The sequence below is a fragment of the Leiobunum rupestre genome, chromosome 6 (genome assembly GCF_980474605.1).
Source record: "Leiobunum rupestre chromosome 6, qqLeiRupe1.1.hap1, whole genome shotgun sequence".
Taxonomy (NCBI): domain Eukaryota; kingdom Metazoa; phylum Arthropoda; class Arachnida; order Opiliones; family Sclerosomatidae; genus Leiobunum; species Leiobunum rupestre.
In genome coordinates this window covers 952,638-966,921 of record NC_143389.1, presented here as the reverse complement: position 1 = coordinate 966,921, position 14,284 = coordinate 952,638, and positions in this window count along the sequence as shown.

Here is a 14,284-nt window from a genome sequence, read left to right as displayed (position 1 = left end):
ATGGTAAATCTTCAACCTCCACAGGTTTGTCAGATAAAATAGAAAACACTTGTGTCGAAATTGCCGTTAAATACTGGACTTGTTGTTTGAGATCACTCAGCTGATATAACACTTTTTTCTGATACCCTAAAAATTACATAAGTTATAGGGTACAAATTTGATGAATGTAAAATCTTACTCGTATTCATCGATTCATTTATGTTATTTACAGTTGTCACTTCATGCTGTACTTCAGCTACACAATTAATATACAATTATATTTTGTTTACAATTTTTAATTTACCTCCTGCCCTTTTTACGTAAGTGTGATGGCTACTGGAATTTCGATGTGACTTAGCTTTCCCTAAAAATTGTGTTATTAATTATTAAAAATAATTTAAGTTGCATAAAAAATAGGACTTACTAGTAGTGTTAAGTTTTTTTGCAAGAGGCTCAACCTCACTGTCAGTTTCGGATAAATTATCAAATGAGCATAATGGCCTCAAAAGAGTATTCCTCCTTTTTTGACTAAAATTCGAAGTATAATTATAAAAAACTGGTTTAAATATAAATTAATTTTTAATTACTAAATTCTGTAGACTTAGTTGGTGTAACAACAGCTGAATCACAGCTATCAGTTTCAACAATAACTGACGTCGATTTTTTCCTTGATTTGTTTCCAACAATAATAATAATAATAATAATCAATAATCAGCTAGGCTAATACCCAAGGCACCACCTTAGGCCTAAGTCATCAAGCGACTTATGAAGCCTTAATTCAGGTGGCCGGGTTACAATCTTTAGTCAACTGATTCATTCCTGATCGTATTAACATGTAACTTACAAGATGATTGGACTTAAAATGATTTTTGTGTTATAACTATATTTGTGTATAACTTACAATATTAGTGTTGATTGAAATTAATTACCACTATTACTTGCAAAATCTTTTTCTCTGGTAGAAATATTCCTCCTACCACTGATATTTCTGTCAGACGCGGTTACATTTTTGCCCGCACGCTCCTCATCAAGCTCTTGAAACATATTTAAAAAAATGGTAACTAGTGGTTGGATAATTTTATCAAATTACCTTTGTGTTTGGAGGATTCTTGCAGAAAATTGTCATGTTGCTTTTCCAACAAATCGGAATCCTCCTCAAGCCCTTCCAATGAATTATCTCCTAAATGAAACATTTAACTTCTCATCTAGCAGTGGTTAAAACGGTTATTAACTTACCATTCAGTACAAGACTGGGAAAAACAAGAGCTGGAGGTACTTCGTAGTCTTCATTCATTTTCTTTCTCTTTCTATTTCTGTGTTAACTGGGGGACTGCTAAAGACATCTGACTTGTACATTCTTCATTATCGCTTTCCACCGCCATGAAAGTTGGCTTTTTAGATCGTCGTTTTTTAATTTCTTCATTATCCGTACTTTTTAAAATTTCAATTTCGTCTCTGCTCCTGTTTGCCTTATATGTCGCTTTTTCATAATCATCTACAAATGTGTAATGTTATAGAAACCCAATACCATCTCGTCACGTCATACAAGGACCAAGAAGCGTCGGGTGTTGTGAAATTTTTTAAAGCACGGAAGAAGTATGATGGACCCTTTGGAGGATAATAGCATTTCGTTCCATCTTGTGTCAACCACAATGTTAAAACCACTTCTATGGTGTCATCATCTTTAAAATGGCCCACAGCGTACTAGTTCAGGAAAAATATTTATTAGAATAAAAAATATTCATATTATTCCTAAAATGTATTCACCCACATTAATAATGAAGCATTGGTACAACCGCAACTTCGCCTTTATGAGGAATCATAACACACTTTTTACTAATTTAAGCAATGTCATGGACATGAATAGTTTTTGATAAGTTAGAAACCTTAACTAATCCCAGGTTTGATGATCGGGTAATCAAATAGGGCACTAACCACTTTATAGACCCGCACAATTATATATACATTTTGGTCGTAGTTTTGAAATATATTTTCAACAACCACATAATTGCCATTTTCCAATAAAAAACAAGAATCATTGAGACTAACTGATATTACAAACTTATCAGTTTTTATCTTTTTAAATGATTTACCGTTTTTGGGGAGTTTATCACAACCGCGATTTTCGTAGTTGTAATCACAGGGACTAATAAATTGGAAACCCTTTTTCTTAGCAGAACTTTTTAAATGTAAATTTTCCTTTTCACTTAATCTCTTGCATATTTGCTGCAAAGGCTTATTTGGAGTTCTCAGTTCCTTTTTTATAAATTGTAGTTCGTTTTCGAAAGAAAAAGCATTAAAATTATCTAGCGGGCCATATCTCAACACATCTAAATGTAAATGAGTTAAGCTGTGCACATTCATAACTATAAACTTTTCACCGTAAATCTTTTCACACTCGGCTACAAACATATTAATAAGTTCTGATGCATATGAATTAAGTGCCCTAAATAGCTGGCGACTAGACAAAATATATATAGCACAGTGCAAAAGCCTAAAGTGCTTGAGACAATTTTTACCAATAATTCCCATTAATAAAATGGGGCCAGTATACAAAAGAAATTGTCTTAACTCTGTAAATTTCCACTTATCTATGTGTCTCAGTGCTTTTGGTTTTCGAGCAAACTCGCTGGGAATAAATTTACGTGCTTTTAACAATTTTTCAGAAATTAAATCTATATTTTTTTGACCTAAACGAACAGAGAACGGTCCTTTTCTCATCCAAAAATAAAGTAACCTACGCATCACACCTAAACATACCAAATGTAAGTAGTCATAGGGAAATTGAGTCATTATTCCAATTTTAAGGGCTACTAGTGGAGATGGCGCCCCAATTGTATGATGATCTTCATCTACTTTATCTAAAAAGGACTGATCAGTACGCAATTCAGAACCATTAGTAATAAATGTCATTGTATGATCTATTCGTTCGCCTTCAACATTACATTTATCACAAGATTTATACCCTGCATGCCCTTTTGTTCGTTTTAAATGTGCTTTGGCAGGTGTGTCTAAAATGAATGGACCTCGCAAATTTACACAGTACTTTTTCTCAGCAAGAATAAAACCATTTTTATCGAGGTCTAGAAGTTCATCAATTAAGTTATCCAAATAGTCTTTTAAAGGAACTGGCTTTTTATCGCCACAAAAAATTGCAACAACAAAAGGTTTTCCAACTAGCCCAGTATCAAAATTAAATACCGAAACTAAAATTGGCCAAAATTCCAAGGTGCCACTTTTTGAAATAGGAATACCATCAATATTCACAGCAAGCGAGATGATATGTTCGTAGGGATAATTTTCTAACATAAAATTTATCAGACCCTTTTTAACCCCAAAATAAATAAATTCTCCACTACCGAAAGTTTTAACTACAGCAACAGATTTTTCAGTTTTTAAAAGTGTTCTACTGTCTTTAGGTAGATCATGGCCATGTTTACGTAACAATAGTAATAAATTATCCAAAGCTACGTGCGTGGTTCTGTTTCTTATGGCCCAAACAGCTAAATCAGTGTCAAATGGTATATTGGGATCCTTATTAATATCATCTACTTCGCTAGAAGATTCATAATTATAATCCTTATCAAGTTCAGACGACTGAATATCGCAATATACGCTAAGTGCTGGCGAATTACGATTGGATTTTAAAACCTCACTTTCGCTCGCACTTTCATCGCGGATTAAACTAATTTCGCTTTCACTTCCTTTCTCGCTATCTGATATAACAGGCCCTCAAGGGGTCGGAGTGTGCAATAACTGGTGGCTTTACCGGGGAGTCGGGGTCCGGCTCTTGTAACCCGTAAGGGCGGTGGCGCACTGGGAGATGTTAGCTCCGTCCAAAGGGTCCTATCTCCGACCTCCGACTTCGGTCAGGTGTGGGCTGGATACTGGGCTTCGGCCCAGGCTAATGGAGAGGGGCCGGGCAAACTGGCCGCCTCGGCGGATTGAGTAGCCTGCTGTGGGGCTGCGGGCCTCCGTATGAGGGCACGGCGGACCCATCTCCCGGCCTTTTGAGCTCCCACCGGGATCTCCGGTGCCAGCTGTGCCGGGTTATGCGGGCTGCTCTGTGCCCGCCGTTCCCCTTTAGGAGCTCTCTCCAAAGGGCTTGGCTCCCTGCCTTTGTAGGTGGGGTGTCGGCCGGAGTTGCTAGAGCATCCGTTCTCTATCCCACTGCTGTGTGCGAAGTGGCGGGCTGGTCGTCCCATTGTTGCACCTTCTGCTGGGTTGAGCGGCTTGCGTCGAGGGTGCGACCATCAGTAGTGGGGTGCTGCTACCCATGCTGGTTTTGTCACCTGTCCGGGCTTGTGGACGCTGGCGTAGGGCATTCTGATGATAGGCCTCCGGTGGTGTGGTTCTTTTCTTACCGGTACACCGGGCTATAAATTCTGACAACATGTATCTGATATAACAGTATTAGTGTTTTCGTTATGAAACAATTCCTCATATTTCTTTTTATTATTCCTACTTCTTTGCCTCGCAGACAAAGGTTTAGGAACAGAGCCACCATCACCAGACGCCAAATGATCCATATTCATATCTATTTCAACAACAATATATTAAAAAATCCTTCACTTATTAATGAAAAATTAAAATTATTTTTAAATTAAAATTTTATGATTATTAAATTTACTTTTAAATGTAATATTTATTTCTTCTATTAACCAACGAAGTATCATCACACCACAAAGTTTACTTACTTTTTTATCGCTTCCAGCCATATCTTACCAAATCTTTAAAAAAAATCCCAGGCGCAGGCAACGTACTAACAATGCCACCTAAAATAGAATAGCATACAATAACCAAGGCCACTTAATTAACCTTTGATAGTAGTAGTAGGTAATGTTAATAACTTCAACAACTCTTATAAATATTAAAACTTTTAGCCATGGTTTATTATAAAATGTAATTTAAAAAAAACCTGCTACTTCATGACTTAGAATAAAAACTGTTGTTTTTTTTAAATTAACATCCCATATTCATTACATTAAGTTCATCTTTAAAATGTTTTAAATATTAAATGAAATATAAAACACTTTAAATTCTGACTAACAAATAGCGAATTCATTAACAAAAATACAGAGAAGAATTTTAAGCTTAGCGCCAAGCACACAATAGAATAGCGAGGTAACATATTTTCAACAGATTTGATTAAAATAGTACGAAACAAATTGTTCTTACCATAAATTATTGAATATCGAAATCCAAGAGTGAAGAAAATCGATTTAAACATTAAGTTATAAAAGGTTATAACGACCACGAGTGAGAAAGGCTTAGCTTCTCTTGGACAATGAGATTCGATAAAAAGTTTGTCGATGTGGTACGATGAATTGTAAAACGCCGCCGGAGGCAATGCACGAAGACTCTTAACCAAATAAAAAGTTTCGAAGCAGCAGTGGTGTCAGATGAAATTAATAAGACCCGCCCAAACAATTTATGAAAATCAAAATAATGAAGGTTTAAGAAATTGCAAAACCACTTCTTATACAATAAAATAGTGGTTTAGCAATTTCTTAAACCTTCATTAGTTTATATACAAGGGCCGTAAAATTATTTTAATAAAATTTATGAAAATCGCCCAATTTCCCTCAAAACAGTAGAAATTCTATCAAGCCTAATTTCCAACCAAATGATGGAAGCAAATAGCCATAAAACCTTTTTTTAATTATTGGTGAATATGAAGTTTATACGTATGTGGCGATCTTCAATTTTAAAGCCGCCCAAAAATCTTTTACTGTCCACCGTTTTTCCCCGAAACCGCCCAATTGACAACCCTGCGAAGTAGCCTTAGTAACAAATACCTGTTGAGGGCTACGAGATAGTGCTGCCTGATCATTTTAGGAGAATGATCAAATTATGCAAATTACGTATGCTGACTATCAACGTGTTAAAAATATATACAGGGTCTTTTTTTTTGCTCGGAAAAGTGTTTTTTTTCAAAAACTATTTATAGTACCGATTTCAAATTTGGAAGGTCAATTCTCTATACCGGGGGACATCAGTTTGAGAAATTTGAGCGTTTTCGGTAATGTTTTTCACCAATTTTGAAAAATTATTTTTCGACCACTAGGTGCGAGATAAAAAATTTCTATTATAAAGTTGTAGGCCGTCATCGAAAACCCTTAAAAATTGTTCACTCGACGAAAAACAACTTATTTATCAGTGAAAATTCGAGCTTGAAAAATTTACAAGTTGGTGAAGCCAAATTACGATTGTTTGAAACGATAATTGAAAAGGGAACAAGTCTAATACAAACGTAGTAGAGTTTTCACACTTGAAAAAATGTACACGTTTGGTTTTTAAATGCAGATATTTTATTCACATAAATTTTTACAAAACATTTTCAATAATATCACCATTGGCTGCAACACAGGTTTGTGCGAGGACAATTAAGTTCTCAAACGCTTTCTCTACCATTTCTGGTGTGACGTCTCGGCAAGCACTGATTATTCGTCTAATGAGTTCCTCCCTAGTTTCAATGGGCGTGGCGTATACCTTTGCTTTAACGAATCCCCAGAGAAAATAATCCAGCGGTGTTAGGTCAGGTGACCTTGCTGGCCAATGCACTGGACCATTTCTCCCTATCCACCTTTCAGGAAACTCGTTGTTGAGGTGCTCAGTTACTTGCCGGGGAAAATGCGGAGGGGCGCCATCTTGCTGAAACCACAACTGACGTCTTTCAGCCAATGGAAGGTCGTCGATTGCGTCACTCAGTTCGTTCTGTAGAAAATGTAAATACCTTTGGCCGTTGAGGTTCGTCGGCAGGAAAAAGGGACCAATCAAACGGTTTCCAACAAGTCCAACCCAAACATTGACCCGTTCAAATTGAACCTGGTGATGATATTCAAAACCCCAATGTGGGTTGATGTCAGACCAAAGATGGCTGTTTTGATGATTAAAGGGCCCATCTCTAGAAAATGACGCTTCGTCGGAGAACAAAACATGGCGCAAAAATTGTCTATCTTCTTGGACAGCATTTAGTAACCAGTTGCTAAATTCATAACGTCTTTGATGGTCTCCGTCAATTAGTCCTTGGTGGAGCGTAGCTCTGTATGGGTGATAGCGATTCTTACGAAGAATTTTCCACACACGATTTGCAGAACAACCCAAATCAGCAGCGGCGTTAGCGCAACTGTGACGAGGATATGCCACAAAGTACGCGAGTACATTGTTCTCGAAGTCTAAATCCGGTTGACCCAATCCGCGAAACCTAGGTTGCAAGTTACCAAATTGATTGAAATGGTGAATTGCTCGTCTTACTGTATTTACAGATGGTGCTCCATTTGGATGTCTTTCTGCGAAGATTTCAGTCACTCTTCTAAGGTTTTGCGCTGCTTCTCCATAGTAAATGGCAACTATCTCGGTACGCTCAGCTACTGAATAACGAGGCATTGTTCGAAATATTATCAAACACTGATAATAATCTCCCAAAGTTTTCCTTTAAATACCCAATGCATGTTTAGGATTGACCTATAGCCTCGTGTTTTTTAAATCCGGTCGTTTTTTTAACCAAAGTTTCAACTGGATTAGGTAATTCGGTTTCAATTATCGTAATTTGGCTTCACCAACTTGTAAATTTTTCAAGCTCGAATTTTCACTGATAAATAAATTGTTTTTCGTCGAGTTAACAATTTTTAAGGGTTTTCGATGACGGCCTACAACTTTATAATAGAAATTTTTTATCTCGCACCTAGTGGTCGAAAAATAATTTTTCAAAATTGGTGAAAAACATTACCGAAAACGCTCAAATTTCTCAAACTGATGTCCCCCGGTATAGAGAATTGACCTTCCAAATTTGAAATCGGTACTATAAATAGTTTTTGAAAAAAAAAACACTTTTCCGAGCAAAAAAAAAGACCCTGTATATGAATACGCAGTTCATCAGAATAATAATTAAGAAAATTATAGCTGTAACCAAAATAAAATATCGTTAACACATATTTTACTAATATAGCAGTACCAAAGTAAATACAGCTTGCAAGTATTATTCATACTAGTTATCTTGCATGAAAGTTAAAATCATCCTAGCGGCCATTCGGCTGGCTTTTTTCGAAACAAAAATTTTGAAGTTTCAAATATTCGGAGTCGGCAGGGTGACGAATTTGGGCCTGCAGTCGTTTCCGAGTCGATTTAGGCTCCTAACCGACTGCGACTCTAACCCGACTGACACGTCGGTGATCCGACTGAAAAATGGACAGTCAATGCTACTGGGGTTGTTTACGTTAATGAAACGTTATTGCTACGTTATTTTGGATTTATCAAATGGAACGCGGTCTTAACCTCAGGTTGAACAATTGTTTTGTATGGACGATAGGGAAACGAGTTTAGGTGGCGAAATGGCGCTAAAGGTTTGTCGTCTGCTTCGAGGTATAAATCGTGTATCAATATTCTAATTAAACTTCTGCTTCTGCAGCTAGACTGTATTCGCTATCGAAAACTTAAGCGTCGCTGCGCCACCTATATAAACTCGTTTCGGTAGCGAATAAGGAAATTTTACGGTCACGGAGTTAAGACGGCTGCCGAAAGGGATTATTGTTTTTGGTAGCGAATTTAGCGACTAAGGCTGATTTGGGCTTTTTAATTAAATTATATAAAAAACTTCCTTTGAATTATGAATATTTAAGTAGATTTATGGTACTATTCTTTATTTAAAAATAACGTTCAGTTAATACCAAAATTACGCACAAAATATCCCCATGCAGTTCAGTTTTTAAAAAACGTTATAAAGACGTTTTATATCAATATATCAATATTTCTCCTAAAAATTGGTTTTTGCAGTTATTAATTTCAACGTAAACGAATAGTTAATAATAAACTAAAAACGCGTTATCCACCAAAGAAAACCAAAATCAACCATTTAGCAATGTTCACTTTGCTACCCGGGTTTTGATATTCTGCGGGTGGTTGGGAGGGGGGAGACGGAGCAAAATATGTCGTTACGCCATTGGACGTATCGATTGATTTTGTAACGCAAACGGTTGGAGAGTAACAATGCCAAATTCCTTGTGCGGGGTCGTCCTTGTGCGGGGTGGTCGTCGTTCTGCGGGATCGGCGTTCTGCGGGGTCGGCGGTGTGCGGGGTCGGCGGTGTGCGGGGTCGGCGGTGTGCGGGGTCGTCCTTGTGCGGGGTCGTCGTTCGGCGGGGTCGTCGGTGGGCGGGGTCGTCGGTGGGCGGGGTCGTCGGTGGGCGGGGTCGTCGGTGGGCGGGGTCGTCGGTCGGCGGGGTCGTCGGTCGGCGGGGTCGTCGGTCGGCGGGGTCGTCGTTCGGCGGGGTCGTCGGTGGGCGGGGTCGTCGGTGGGCGGGGTCGTCGGTGGGCGGGGTCGTCGGTCGGCGGGGTCGTCGGTCGGCGGGGTCGTCGGTCGGCGGGGTCGTCGGTCGGCGGGGTCGTCGTTCGGTGGGGTCGTCGTTCGGCGGGGTCGTCGTTCGGCGGGGTCGTCGTTCGGCGGGGTCGTCCTTGTGCGGGGTCGTCGTTCGGCGGGGTCGTCGTTCGGCGGGGTCGTCCTTGTGCGGGGTCGTCCTTGTGCGGGGTCGTCCTTGTGCGGGGTCGTCCTTGTGCGGGGTCGTCCTTGTGCGGGGTCGTCCTTGTGCGGGGTCGTCCTTGTGCGGGGTCGTCCTTGTGCGGGGTCGTCGGTGTGCGGGGTCGTCGGTGTGCGGGGTCGTCGGTGTGCGGGGTCGTCGGTGTGCGGGGTCGTCGGTGTGCGGGGTCGTCGGTGTGCGGGGTCGTCGGTGTGCGGGGTCGTCGGTGTGCGGGGTCGTCCTTGTGCGGGGTCGTCCTTGTGCGGGGTCGTCCTTGTGCGGGGTCGTCCTTGTGCGGGGTCGTCCTTGTGCGGGGTCGTCCTTGTGCGGGGTCGTCCTTGTGCGGGGTCGTCCTTGTGCGGGGTCGTCCTTGTGCGGGGTCGTCCTTGTGCGGGGTCGTCATTATGCGGGGTCGTCCTTGTGCGGGGTCGTCCTTGTGCGGGGTCGTCCTTGTGCGGGGTCGTCGGTCGGCGGGGTCGTCGTTCGGCAGGGTCGTCGTTCGGCAGGGTCGTCGTTCGGCAGGGTCTTAGTTGTACGGATATTAAATTTTGTGGGAGCGGTGTACTAATAGACTTGTGTATTTATGGATGCTTTTACGTCTGTGTACGAAATTGAGTAACGTAGAGCGTTTTGAGGGATCAAAACGAATTGAAAATATTACAAAATAACGGCACTGTGTTAGTCAGAGACCCAGAAAATTTCGCCATTTCTACTTAGTTTTGTGATCTTCGGGAAAGTTGAGGGCGATTCCTAATTTCTTCCTCACAGGTTCGTCCATGAACGATTTCTCCATGTCCTTCCACCTTCTTCTCTTGCACCCTGCTCCAAAAATGTACCGACGCCCCTATTAGCTTTGTTAAATTGGTGGGAGAGGTGGTAAAATTGGTTGCAAATTTAAAACAATTCCAAATAATAGTTGTTGTATTGTTTTGGGCTACAGTATATCCTACGGTAATTCAAGGGAAGTAGTCGTAATAGCGCATGTATATATATAACTTCGGATTCTATTCACGAACATGCTGAGAAACGTATATGGCGGCGTCTTACCTTTAAATATACGATGTCCCAACGTATAATATATGACTTTAATAGGAAATAGACTGAACTTATAAATAAGATATTATTCGGATAGATTAATAAATTATACGATTCAATTCTGTATTCCTTAATTGTATCTATTGATCAAACGCAAAAAAGTCTAAACCAACTATTCGTTAATAATTTATCAACGAAAATATGTATAACACAAGATAATGGATATCCGATACCAAGCCCTAGCCATTGGGTGATAAATATCAGGAGCAATGGCAAATCTATACTTAGATAAGATTGAAAATAGTTAGAAAATGCTAAGACTTGGCCTTAGTTAAAATTGAATAACAGATATAAATTGGACGTATCGATTGATTTTGTAACGCAAACGGTTGGAGAGTAACAATGCCAAATTCCTTGTGCGGGGTCGTCGGTATGCGGGGTCGTCCTTGTGCGGGGTCGTCCTTGTGCGGGGTCGTCCTTGTGCGGGGTCGTCCTTGTGCGGGGTGGTCATTATGCGGGGTTGTTATTATGCGGGGTCGTCGTTCTGCGGGGTCGTCCTTGTGCGGGGTCGTCCTTGTGCGGGGTCGTCGTTCGGCGGGGTCGTCGTTCGGCGGGGTCGTCGTTCGGCAGGGTCGTCGTTCGGCAGGGTCGTCGTTCGGCAGGGTCGTCGTTCGGCAGGGTCGTCGTTCGGCGGGGTCGTCGTTCGGCGGGGTCGTCGTTCGGCGGGGTCGTCGTTCGGCGGGGTCGTCGTTCGGCGGGGTCGTCCTTGTGCGGGGTCGTCCTTGTGCGGGGTCGTCCTTGTGCGGGGTCGTCGTTCTGCGGGGTCGTCGTTCTGCGGGGTCGTCGTTCTGCGGGGTCGTCGTTCTGCGGGGTCGTCCTGGTGCGGGGTCGTCCTGGTGCGGGGACGTCGTTCTGCGGGGACGTCGTTCTGCGGGGTTGTCGGTGTGCGGGGTTGTCGGTGTGCGGGGTCGTCGTTGTGCGGGGTCGTCGTTGTGCGGGGTCGTCGTTGTGCGGGGTCGTCGGTGTGCGGGGTCGTCGTTGTGCGGGGTCGTCGTTGTGCGGGGTCGTCGTTGTGCGGGGTCGTCGTTGTGCGGGGTCGTCGTTGTGCGGGGTCGTCGTTGTGCGGGGTCGTCGTTTTGCTGGGTCGTCGTTTTGCGGGGTCGTCGTTCTGCGGGGTCGTCGTTCTGCGGGGTCGTCGTTCTGCGGGGTCTTAGTTGTACGGATATTAAATTTTGTGGGAGCGGTGTACTAATAGACTTGTGTATTTATGGATGCTTTTACGTCTGTGTACGAAATTGAGTAACGTAGAGCGTTTTGAGGGATCAAAACGAATTGAAAATATTACAAAATAACGGCACTGTGTTAGTCAGAGACCCAGAAAATTTCGCCATTTCTATTTAGTTTTGTGATCTTCGGGAAAGTTGAGGGCGATTCCTAATTTCTTCCTCACAGGTTCGTCCATGAACGATTTCTCCATGTCCTTCCATCTTCTTCTCTTGCACCCTGCTCCAAAAATGTACCGACGCCCCTATTAGCTTTGTTAAATTGGTGGGAGAGGTGGTAAAATTGGTTGCAAATTTAAAATAATTCCAAATAATAGTTGTTGTATTGTTTTGGGCTACAGTATATCCTACGGTATTTCAAGCGAAGTAGTCGTAATAGCGCATGTATATATATAACTTCGGATTCTATTCACGAACATGCTGAGAAACGTATATGGCGGCGTCTTACCTTTAAATATACGATGTCCCAACGTATAATATATGACTTTAATAGGAAATAGACTGAACTTATAAATAAGATATTATTCGGATAGATTAATAAATTATACGATTCAATTCTGTATTCCTAAATTGTATCTATTGATCAAACGCAAAAAAGTCTAAACCAACTATTCGTTAATAATTTATCAACGAAAATATGTATAACACAAGATAATGGATATCCGATACCAAGCCCTAGCCATGGGGTGATAAATATCAGGAGCAATGGCAAATCTATACTTAGATAAGATTGAAAATAGTTAGAAAATGCTAAGACTTGGCCTTAGTTAAAATTGAATAACAGATATAAATTGGACGTATCGATTGATTTTGTAACGCAAACGGTTGGAGAGTAACAATGCCAAATTCCTTGTGCGGGGTCGTCGGTGTGCGGGGTCGTCCTTGTGCGGGGTGGTCATTATGCGGGGTCGTCGTTCTGCAGGGTCGTCGTTCTGCGGGGTCGTCGTTCTGCGGGATCGGCGTTCTGCGGGGTCGGCGTTCTGCGGGGTCGGCGTTCTGCGGGATCGGCGGTGTGCGGGGTCGTCTTTGTGCGGGGTCGTTGTTCTGCGGGGTCGTCGTTCTGCGGGGTCGTCGGTGTGCGGGGTCGTCGTTCGGCGGGGTCGTCGTTCGGCGGGGTCGTCGTTCGGCGGGGTCGTCCTTGTGCGGGGTCGTCCTTGTGCGGGGTCGTCCTTGTGCGGGGTCGTCCTTGTGCGGGGTCGTCCTTGTGCGGGGTCGTCGTTCGGCGGGGTCGTCGTTCGGCGGGGTCGTCGTTCGGCGGGGTCGTCGTTCGGCGGGGTCGTCCTTGTGCGGGGTCATCCTTGTGCGGGGTCGTCCTTGTGCGGGGTCGTCCTTGAGCGGGGTCGTCGTTCTGCGGGGTCGTCCTTGTGCGGGGTCGTCGTTCTGCGGGGTCGTCGTTCTGCGGGGTCGTCGTTCTGTGGGGTCGTCGTTCTGCGGGGTCGTCGTTCGGCGGGGTCGTCGTTGGGCGGGGTCGTCGTTGGGCGGGGTCGTCGTTGGGCGGGGTCGTCCTTGTGCGGGGTCGTCCTTGTGCGGGGTCGTCCTAGTGCGGGGTCGTCGTTCGGCGGGGTCGTCGTTCTGCGGGGTCGTCGTTCGGCGGGTCGTCGTTCGGCGGGTCGTCGTTCGGCGGGGTCGTCCTTGTGCGGGGTCGTCCTTGTGCGGGGTCGTCCTTGTGCGGGGTCATCGGTCGGCGGGGTCGTCGTTCGGCGTGGTCGTCCTTGTGCGGGGTCGTCGTTCTGCGGGGTCGTTGTTCTGCGGGGTCGTCGTTCTGCTGGGTCGTCGTTCTGCGGGGTCGTCGGTGTGCGGGGTCGTCGTTGTGCGGGGTCGTCGTTCTGCGGGGCCGTCGGTGTGCGGGGTCATCGGTGTGCGGGGTCGTCCTGGTGCGGGGACGTCGTCCTGCGGGGTCGCCAGTGTGCGGGGTCGTCGGTGTGCGGGGTCGTCGGTGTGCGGGGTCGTCGTTGTGCGGGGTCGTCGTTGTGCGGGGTCGTCGTTCTGCGGGGTCGTCGTTCTGCGGGGTCGTCGTTCTGCGGGGTCTTAGTTGTACGGATATTAAATTTTGTGGGAGCGGTGTACTAATAGACTTGTGTATTTATGGATTCTTTTACGTCTGTGTACGAAATTGAGTAACGTAGAGCGTTTTGAGGGATCAAAACGAATTGAAAATATTACAAAATAACGGCACTGTGTTAGTCAGAGACCCAGAAAATTTCGCCATTTCTACTTAGTTTTGTGATCTTCGGGAAAGTTGAGGGCGATTCCTAATTTCTTCCTCACAGGTTCGTTCATGAACGATTTCTCCATGTCCTTCCACCTTCTTCTCTTGCACCCTGCTCCAAAAATGTACCGACGCCCCTATTAGCTTTGTTAAATTGGTGGGAGAGGTGGTAAAATTGGTTGCAAATTTAAAACAATTCCAAATAATAGTTGTTGTATTGTTTTGGGCTACAGTATATCCTACGGTATTTCAAGCGAAGTAGTCG